The sequence below is a fragment of the Aptenodytes forsteri genome, unplaced genomic scaffold (genome assembly GCF_000699145.1).
Source record: "Aptenodytes forsteri isolate BGI_AS27 unplaced genomic scaffold, ASM69914v1 Scaffold46, whole genome shotgun sequence".
NCBI lineage: Eukaryota > Metazoa > Chordata > Aves > Sphenisciformes > Spheniscidae > Aptenodytes > Aptenodytes forsteri.
In genome coordinates, this window is record NW_008794774.1 from 590549 (window position 1) to 601540 (window position 10992).

The 10992-nt window shown below is 38.8% G+C and overlaps 1 protein-coding gene across 2 annotated transcripts in view; it reads left to right on the plus strand.

Moving 5' to 3' along the window:
• Positions 1-10992, plus strand: part of UHRF2 (ubiquitin like with PHD and ring finger domains 2) — a 95979-nt gene that overhangs the window by 1095 nt on the left and 83892 nt on the right. The window lies entirely within an intron of this gene.

Sequence of the window (10992 nt, forward strand, 5' to 3'; positions counted from 1 at the left end):
CGTGGGCGGGGCGGCGGCGCGGGGTTAGTTTGCGCGGGCACAACTTGTGCGCCCTGGTCCTCCTCGGCGCGGGGATCGGTGTGTCACGGGTGGGGTAGGGCGGCTGCTGGCGGTCCGAAGAGGCGCTTCATGCAGACCGGGGTCCAGCGTTACCGGGGTGACTGGCGGAAAGCTCTCTGTCCGGTGCCGGATATGTTTTGATCCGAACAGATTGCCTCAAGCTGTATCTTTGTTGCTGAAGGGTGTAACCTTTCAAGCAGCATTACCTAAACTCTGAGGTGTAGTCAATGCTTGAGTCGTTGAGTGAGGCACAGCTATTACCTGACAAGAAAGGTATCGGATGTGTGGTGTATTTCTGGGAGCGCGGCTCTTAAGATGCACCTTCTTACAACAGATGAGTGTTGCAGTGTTCACCTAGACGGAGTAATGCAAGGCAGTGAGATTTCTGCCTCAGAACAGGTGAAGTGTGTATCTTCACAAGTAAGGCAAAGAAAGTAAGAAACAGAAATTTAACTATGACTAGGAGGTGAGCATTAGTGGCTAGATGCTAAGCCTAGATTGTGAACCCAATAGCAAATTAGTAGATTTTTGTGTTCTACAGGTTGGTGAGAGTGAGCATTTGTGAGAACGTGTCTATCAACACCGTTATGGACAATCTCATGTTCCTCTGAAGGGACCAAATCAAGGAACATCACTCTTGAAGTTGTGTAACTTGTTTAGCTTTGTGCTGTGCCAGCACACCTCTTCTTTCAGTGCAGAGCTTGATGTGGGACACAAGGTTTACCTGAGAAGCAGGGAAGACGAGCCTGTAATGAGTTGTGCTTTTCATGTAGTCTGTCAGTAGCCAGAGCAGCTAGCATGAACACTTTAGTTAACAGATGTCTTGCTTGAGAAAGCAGAATAGTGAAATATCATAGCTGAAGTTGCCTACATGAGCATCACTTGTGAGTTTAGTACTTAGTTTATCCAGTTTAGAACACAGTTGGGATCGTGTTCAGTGAAGAGTTAGGGAGGGGTTTTTTTAGAGCTTCACTCACCATTTATGTCCATTTTCTTCCAATTACCATAATGAATTCTGAAGTTTCCTTGATGGTTATGGATTGCTTTTCTGATCCCATGGTACTAGTAAGTAGAAAAAAGGTCAGAAGGCTTGCTCTTGCACAAGTAAAACTGGGTGTTGAGAGACATGAGCAAAGGAAACTGTAAACAACTTCAGCCCTCTCAGGGCTGTGATAAAATAAAGAATAAAAAAGGGCATTTCAATTAAATGTGAGGTGAATAGAAAGCAGCATACTGAGGTGAAAACATGGAAAAACTGAAGATTTCTGCTTATGTTAGGAAAAGAGTTTGGACTAGATAATGTTTTTTCCATTTTATCTGTTTAGCACTCAGTATGGTTAAATCTGTGCAGTCTGCTAATAGGACTGTGATCTTGCTACTGAGTACTGCTTACTGTAGTCTCTCCGGGAGCTTCTTGAAATACTTGGACCTTGCAAGTGGTGGGTACCAGAAGACTGGCTAATAACCTCCTTTCTTCTAAAAACAGGAGGTGTGTCAGTTTATAAGGATACAGAAACCTAAGTGAGTCGCTGTTTATGGGCTGAATTTCAACAACTTAATGTTCTTAGCTTGCAGTAGAGAACAGCTTCAGCTAACATTTTGGGCTAGAGCTGTTATTTTGCAGTTCTCTAGAAGTGTCTGTGTCCAGTTAATGTAGTTTATGTGGTATACTGTAACTTGCTGTTTGATCTTCAAACACAAATGCAGGACCATAAGTGGGCAGTACTTCACGCTCCTGTTCTTAAGGGTTAAAATACCTAGAACTACTGATGAAAATCTAGTGTTATGATTAATGTAGTAATTTGTATTACTATTTTTTCTTGTAAAACCAGGAAAAGCACTACTTGGTTGAACAGACTGGTTTCTGGTTTTTAACTTTTCCTGCCAGAAAGACCTACCATTCACATGTGGCACTGAAGAGTGAGCAAGATAGTATTACGCTATAACTTGGTCTGGTCTGTGAGGACATCCTGGACTCTCTGGGGTTCCACATTTCTGCAGAGCTGAGTAACTGTCTGTCAGCCAGAGAAGTCAAGTCATTCTGTAGATCGAGGTAGAACTTTCTGAGGAAAGGGTATAGTAGTGTATGCATAGTTCTTTACTGTGGTGCAGTAACCTAGTCTGCACTTAGACAGAGAAATCTACTGAACATAGAAACCTGCAGTGATGTCTCTTGCTTTCTTTGTTGAAGAAGTTGGATCATTGGCTGGATGGAGTTTCTTGGAGGGACACAAATATTTGCTTATGCTGGAATAAATCATATCTTAACCTTGCTCCACCACAGACTATTCCCATCTAATGCTTTATCTGTATTGTTATATGTTACCTCTGAGTAAACTTGTAAATTACAATGCGTTGTGTGGAGTTCCTCTAAAATTCAGAAAAGCAAGACAAGATGATCTGTCTTCTGGCAGCATGCTCTCTGTTTGCCCTAATTGGAAAACCTATATAGCACTTCTTGATGAGAACAGAAGTTCTCAGTTTCATTCATGAAAGTGAAGGAGATATTATAGTAGACAAATTCTTGGCATCTTGACCTACCAGAGCAGATTTTCTGTAGGACCAAGCTATAGTCACTGCGGGATTTCTAGCTTTCAGTTACAATGCTGGAAAAATTGAGCAGTAAAAATACGTTGAAGTTTATTTAAATTTGAAAACTTGCCAGAGAACTTAAGGTTGTCTGGAATACTGTAGGGGTATTAATACTAACTTAAATTTCACATAGAACTAAATGTGCACACTGTTGTATTATTTATGGAATATAAAAAATAATATGATCTTGTGTTGGCTTCTTCCATCCTGTTGGAATTTGAATTCAGTGAAAAATTGTAAGTGGCTGTTGTTAAAGAAACCATCATCTCAAGTGGCTTCTCCATAGAGCTTACCAGAGTCAGGGAAGAAGGACATTCGACCCCGAACATTTCTTCCCAGTATATGAAAGAGGCAGTGACTGAAATGGCTTTTGAAGTTGTTAATCTTGTTGGTGAGGAAGACACTCCAAACCTGTTCCATGGGAGACTGAAGTCAGCAGGTGGAAGTGAGAGTATTGATGCCATTTATTTACTTGATGTGAAAGTTGTTGCAAATCAGGCTTACTTCATTAGAAGAAATTCAGCTCTGCTTTTATGCACAAAGAAGTATGGTAGTGTGCATCGTTACTTAGCTGTGCAAGTTGACTCTTAAGTATAGTTTGTCAGGCCCATGCTGTAATGCCCAAGTGTTTGGGGTTTTTATTTAACTTAACTGTAAATTTAACTGAAATGATAGAGGGGTAGGAGGAGTGGAGGAGCTTTAGTTCTGCGTGAGAGCATCCTTGTGATAAAGCAGCCTCAGTGAAACTCACAGTTATAAATCTGGCAATAGGACATGCCTTGGTTTACCTACAGCCTTTCTTGTACAAGACCTCTTTAACTTCTGCTGGCCCGTGAGCTGTGGATAGAATCTCGTGTGAGTTTAAGCTTCTAAGCTTCAGGTTTGTAAACTTTATGTTTAAGGGCTTCTTAAATACTTACAGCTTGGGTGAATTTCCAGAAGGATAGAAAAGCATTATTTGTGGAGTCTTTGCCTGAAGAATGGGAGTGCTAAACCTATTCATAAAACAATCGAGCTTCTTAACACAATCTCTTACCAGCTTCATTTTGTTTGGAAGATTGTAAACATTTTCAGATGAAGCTGTCCAAACCCCATCTGCTTCAGGCAGAATGTGGGTGTCTGGAATCTTCAACTGGAGCAGTTAAGTTTTATGTTTTGGAGAAATAGTTTGAAGAAGTCTTGTGAAGGAAGCGATTGCTATTCTTCGATGAAGCTAGTAGCTCTGTAGCTTGATGAGAGAGAGTCATCTGGAGTCTTCAGGGCAGATATAATCAGACTGCATTCCAAAAGCCCCGAAACATTCATGGAGTATACTTTGTACTTAGCTCGCAGTAGGTTTGGTAGCCCTATTAGCAAGTTTTTTATATGATCGCAGAAGTTGTTTAATGAAATCAGCTTCTTGTCAAATTTTTACTGTAAAGCTACTAATGCAACTTACCATTCCTTGGTACCATTATCTTTGTTATTCAAAGCACCTAAACAAGCTGAAGGAAAAGCTGAAGCATATGTGAGAACAGAATACTTTATACTATTTTCTATGTATGACTTCAGTATTAGGAAGCTGGAAAAACAGAATATAACCTGTGACAAATTGCAGCCAGCTTTAAGGCTATATTTTGTGGCATGTATATTTATTCATGTAATCTAGTTAGGATAGTTTAGTACTTGTACATTTTTAATTAATCTGGAAGATCTTGGAAGCTGAATGTTTCTTTCTATATAAAAAAAACCCCACAAACCCTTAGATGCAGGACACACTTGATGCGTGGCCTGCACTGAAAACTAAATGATGAGGACTTCCAGTGATGAAATGTGAACAAATGTTGATATCGTTTATATTGATGGAAGTTATGAGATTATTCTTTTCTTTAGAAGCTGTTAACTGGATCTCTATTCCTAGTCATTTAACTGTTACATTGTGTTAAAATAACTGCCCTGATATACTTGACTATTTTATTTATTTATTTTTTAGTCTTTTGTTGTTGATTACAGAAGGTTCAGATAATAACCAGTTCTTCATTACAGGTATCCTTACAAGCTGCAGATAGTCATTTGCTCTCCCTGGCACCACTGTTGCTGAACTTCAGTTGCCTGTTCTAGAGAAGTCCGTACGATCATACAGGAGGTACTTGACCACTCTCATCTAATCAGCACAGAGATGGATGAGCCTTTCCATGCTTCTAAGGATTTCAATGCGCTTTGTATCTTGACATACTACAATTTTTTTTTTTTTTTTTTTTACAAAAGTATCAGGTAATCCTAAATATCAGCCAGAAGATGGCATGAACTTTTATTTACCTAATTAGAAGATTCCTGAGAACTGCAAAAGAAGAGAAACCTTGCTGCTCTAACTTCATCTTCCAGCTAGAAGTTAATGAGCAGATGTTCCTTTAATGGGATTTAGAGTTGCATCCAAGAAGATACTGTCATGTCTAAATTAACAATTCTTTTCCTGTATCTCACCCAGTGATAAAGGAAGAAATAATCTTCAAAACCTGAACTTCTTATTAAAAAGTTTAACTTGGAAGAGGTGCAGACTTGAACCCTATAGAAGTCATTGGTTGAGACTGAGAATGGCTGCCTTCACCTTGATCTTCTGATTAAGTCAAGAAGTCTTTTCTTACAGCTCTTGACTTTCAGCTGTTTTCGTGTTGGCACTAATCTTGTACGCTGGAATCTTTTTTGGATTATAGTTAGTCCAGATCAAAAGGTAAAATGTGTTGGTACCACCTGTACAGTCTGCAAATAATTTTGTAGTACTGGTGTAAAAAACACTGTTTTGTTGGAGAATGTGGTCTTAAAATGTAGGCTTCTGTGCTTAATTTTAGTTACAGAACTTGAGGAGAAGTGCAAATTTCTTCTTAGAGAAAGCTAGTCTTGTTGATTGAGTATGAAGTTGACTAATGTACATTTATCATGGTGTTTGTACTGAGATTGATGTGTAATTACAGACAGTGTCAGCAACAAGATTCTGTAATTTCTTCCTGGGTTGTGTGGCTTTGTGTAGCATGCCAGACTTCCTCTTTGTGTGGAGAGTTGAAGAAGCACAGCATATTCACGCTGTGCTATGATCAAACTCATTGGTTGTCACTGTAATTGTAGAATAGCCTTTCTCAGATACTGGAAGCTTCCATATTCTTCCTTCTCTAGGAGTTCCTCTTGCTGTATGCTTTCTGCTGAGTACTGTGGGAGTCTCTGTAAGACTATGATACCTATCTAGATTATGATTTATTGACAGTAAGACATTTGATACCATCCAGTGTTACGACTACCTTTTTCCTTGAGTCCAGGGCAGATCATTAGCTGTTGTATAACACACATAAGCAGTCAAAAGGGAGCACGCTCTCTGATATAAAGACAATTTATGTTACCTTGCTGGAGTGATTTTTGGTGGCATAGTGGTCATGTCTTCAAACATTCTTGTAGGCTGCTTTGAAATGTCAACCTCATGGCAAAAAATTGGCAGAACTGAGTCTAATTTGGACCATATTCTCCAGAAACTAATAACTTGTTTGGTTACTGGCTTTTAAAATGTTGTGATCTGCCTGTATTCTGTTCTGGAGGGATATGGATCTAGAGTCCGTCAGATAACTTTCTTGTCCAGATGTTTCACGTACTCATGTGTTCCATTATGATTTCATCACTCTAAAGAGTACTAAGAGAGAGTGAATAAGACAGAGCAATGGTTTTTATCTTTTTTTATTGATGAGTAAATTCTCCTTCTTGAAATGTGGAAATGATCTGCCATTTGCATCTGTTTATTTTTAACAGCAAGCTATGAAGTCCAAACTATTAAGAAATAAAAAGTTAACTTGAATCTTGGGGAACAGATTGTCAATGCTAGGACTTTTAATGAAACTATGTAAATGAAAGTGCTTCTAGTGGCAAGCAAGAAACATATTTGTAAAGTCTCAATCTGTTTCTGTGGGCACTGCTTTCATTGAGGAGCTTGTTACAGAGTGAAGGACGGAAAGCACTGGTAAGGGTGACCTAGGATTTCTTTGGTATTTCTCTCTAAGCAAGATTGAAGTTCTTCCCCATTTAGGAAAGTAAACTTTTATTATAGTTAGTTTTTTTATGAGACTGATAGGTGTTGCTGTTTGGTTTCTAATTAGGATCTTTGCTAAAAATGCCAGCAGCAATAAGGAAGGGAGAGTTAGGGGAAAGTATTCAGAGTGCCAAGGTGAAAACAGTATGAACAGGGTGTCTTTATGACTGCACAGTATATATGCAAAAACCTCGTTTAAAATGTGGAGATAGTATAGTCAGGCCCACACTTCAGAACCAGTCTTCTGTAGACATGTGAGAAGGAGCCACTAAACCTCGTGAGTGTGCAGTCTTTGCTTAAAAATGTTTGGGTGTGGTTACTTGCCTTTTTATTCTCTTACTATAATGGATTGTCTGAGTGGAGTTTCTTTGTGCAAGGCCAGGAATATCTTTTTGGACCTTCAACAGTTGCTGATACATCACTCAGAAAATGTCACTGATAGAAGCAGAACTGTCCCATGTGCAAGAAGAAGATGGGGTGTTTTAGTAGAATGATCTCCAGACAAAATATTTATTGACAGAGCAGCCTGGATGGGAGCTGCAACAAGTACTGTTGAAACTAGAGTTGCTTGAGGAAGAAGTGGATCTCCTGGAGTTGCAAAAACTTTAAGACAGCACGTATTAAACATTCCAATTCATATAAAGACAGTAACTTACTTTATGTGGTTGGCTACTGAATTCCCTTTTATTTAGCTTTTGTCTCTGTTACAACTGAGGCAACTGTACTTCCTTGGGAAACAGTTCCAGCACACAGTTATTGTAAAAACCTGACCATGTGCCTGCTACTCTGAATGTGGTTAATACATGAATTTAAAGATCCCAGAATCCTGAAGCATTCTATTCAGATACCAGATAATCCAGGTGTAGGCTACAGTTTTCCATGTGGAATAAAAAATATTGCTCAGGTTCTCTTTCAGCTTTGAAAGTGTAAGCGAGCTGAGCACGCTTTCTGAATGGCAGAAGTCCATGAGCTAAGTGTCTAATGTTGTGTAGTAAAGATTATCGAAATTTTGTTGACCTGAGTTGGTCCCATTAGCCCAAAACTCACTGTTATATACTTAAAAGCTGATTTTGAATTTTCAGTTAGGCTTTTCATTACTAGATGCTGGCTGGAGATGTGTTTGAATGCTGCTGTAAAAACAGTAAGTGGAATTCATAATTCCATCAGCCGCCTTACAGGCAGAAAAGGTTAGGTTTGTACATGAGTCTTGAGATGGAGAATACTAGAAATTCTAGAAGTCCACTTTACTTGCTTTCAGTGAGTACCCAGCTGGAAGTTAGACGTTCTTGATTTCTTCAGACTAACTTACCCTCTGGGTAACTCCTGTAAACAACTCATAACCAAGTTTTTCTACTGAACTTGACTTTGGAGCTCTTTACCTTTATGCATTTCCTGTTAAAGAAATTTGTAGGGTGCATGTAATACCTGTGCAGAATAAGAGATTGATGTCACTTAACTTTTCATCATACTATGTTAATTAAAGAGCTCTTCTGCGTTCATTATAGTTTCTTTCATCTTTATTGCTAGATGTAGGCACTGCTCTAGTTCTTGGAAAAGAAAAACCTCAGAAGATGCTCAAAGGCACACTTCCATAAGTGATTAAAGGTATTGATTGTCAAGTGGAATGGCTGGATTAAGGTGACCCAGGAACTTACCCTCTTGGATCACACTTTAAGATAAAACCAGTAGGTAATGTGTTCTTACAAGAATGATTACGTGCTTTCTTGGGAGGTCTCCGTACACGCTGTATAACCCATAATGAACTGTGCTTCTGCTGGGACTTGTAGACAAGTTAATGTGATAGTAATTGCTGAATTACTTGTCAGGCATATTTTTTTTTCCAAGTAATGTAATATCATACGCACTCTGCATGATCATTCTTGTTTGTGTAAATGCAGCTTCCATATGCTTTTAAAGTCATTTGTGGCTTGATGTTACAAGACAGTTCTTCTAACAGTGATAGTAGGTATGTATCGATTCCAGTATTGCATTGCTACAGCTGTTGTGTAGTAATGTGAGCACAGTGTTGTCTTACCTTTAAGTATTTATAACAACCTTCTCTAGAAGTATTTTGCAGTTGATAGTGTCTATAACACGTGATCTATGAAAATACACTTGAAAGATGTAATCTGTTTCTCTACTTACGGATATTTAGTATAGTGAAAGAGTGTTAGATACAGTAAATCTAGCTGCTCTTTAGTGTCACTTCATTCAGAGTATGTTAATGATGCCTTAAAAGCTTTTGAAGCATGCCAGTCATTAAGAGGAAGAAAAACTGAAAGTGAAATCTACTGCTAAGGAAACAAATGCATCTTTTTTTAATGACAGTAGGATCAGAAGAGCTAGCAAAATTTCATGAATGAAGTTGCCTGTTCAGTTGTTTTTGCTTTAGTAAATGTTCTAATCACCCATTAAGAAATCATAACTGACTTGAATGAGATACAGCTTGATTATCTGGTACTTGCCTGATTACTTTTGTTTCTGGTTTGAATGTATAAACTTGTGAATGACAAGTGTCGTTAAATGCTTAGTGAATGATTAAGTAAACATGTAATGTTTCTTTCTTTTCTTTTAATACACTGTCCAGGCAAACACATTCTCAGGGAATCTTTATGCAGCAGAATGGGATGAAATTGTTTTTATATTTATATAAGTAACTATTGTTAGAAGCGAGCATTCCATAAAACTGACTGGGGGACTGGGCACGTATTCCCACAAATTTCCAGACTGTTTCTGATGACATTTTCTACCTCTCTGGGTTAATATTTAACTTGTCTGTGGGGTTATTTGGGACTCAATTCAGTAATGCTTTCATGAATTTTGATGACATAGTAAGGCAGTGTTTGCTGGGAAATGAGGGAGGGGGTGTGTGTGTGGGAGGGGGTTGTTTGTGGGTGGTTTTGGTTTTTTTGTGGGGTTGGTTTTGGTTTTTTTTGTGGGGTTATTTTGGGTAAGAAATACTGTATTTATTCCAGGATGGATTTAAAATGCTAGTTGTCTGTAGAAAGGAAGGTATCACGCTTTTTCTTCTACTGCTTGTTACTATCCAGACATAGTGATAGGTCCTGAACTTTCTGCATCTGATACTGCTTTAATAATATAATTTGAAAACTCATCTTACAGTCCCTGGCCAACCTGGAACAGAGTAGGAGATACTACTCTATCTGGTAGGACAGGTACACTGTAAAGTGATGTGCTGCATTACTGTTTTCTTACTCTAGTAGTCTGTGAGGTTATAGCCTTACTGGCCAAGATCCCATTGTTATATTAACATCCGTATAGTGTCAGTAATTCAAGAAACAACATCTTATAGTTCTTCTCCCCTTCTGTTGTGGAATGGAGTTCTTTAAACACTAATTGTTTTCCAACTTTGTTACTCCAAGGTTTTCAATTGTCAGTGATGCAATAATGGTGGGTATAGGTATGCTTGTAGATACACATGTTAGTTCTTGTAAGTCAAATAGCACGTGAACTTGATTTTACTAGTTGAGTTTTTGTGTTTCTCTGCTTTGTTCCCAGAAGCAGGCAATGTTGCAGAGTCATTGACTTGGTCTAATTTATACGGTTGCTAAATTCTGGGAGCATATTTTTGCTCATACTATGAACAGGTGCTCTTTCCCTATCACATTGCCAAACACTGCATCCTTCCTCATTTCAAATGTGCTTCTAGTAATCTTAGCTCTGCTACTGTGCTTTCAGACTTAAGTGTGACATCACTAGTCATAAAATACTCCTGCAAAGAATACTGATTATAAAAACAAAACAAAAAACCCCACAACCACTTGGGCAGAGAACAGAATGCTAATTCATTATAAATTAATACTGTAAAGTAGACAACTTTGCAGTCACCAATTTATTCTGCTGACCATTTAGTTCAAGTTCATCAAAGCTGACTTGTTTGATTCCTATGCAGGAATAGGTAGTCTCTGCGTGGTGGGGTGTGTGTGCGTCATTAGAGAAGGCTTGTTCTTACTCAAGGCCTAGCCTAGTTATGTCTTGTTTTCTGAACACGTTAAATATAACTATTGGTCCTGGTTTCGGCTGGGATAGAGTTAATTTTCTTCCTAGTAGCTGGTACAGCGCTGTGTTTTGGATTTAGTATGAGAATAATGTTGGTAACACACCGATGTTTCAGTTGTTGCTAAGTAGTGCTTACACTAGGCAAGGACTTATCAGCTTCTCATGCCCGGCCAGCGAGAAGCTGGGAGGGGGCACAGCCAGGACAGCTGACCCAAACTGGCCGAAGGGACATTCCATACCATGTGACGTCATGCTCAGTACATAAACTGGGG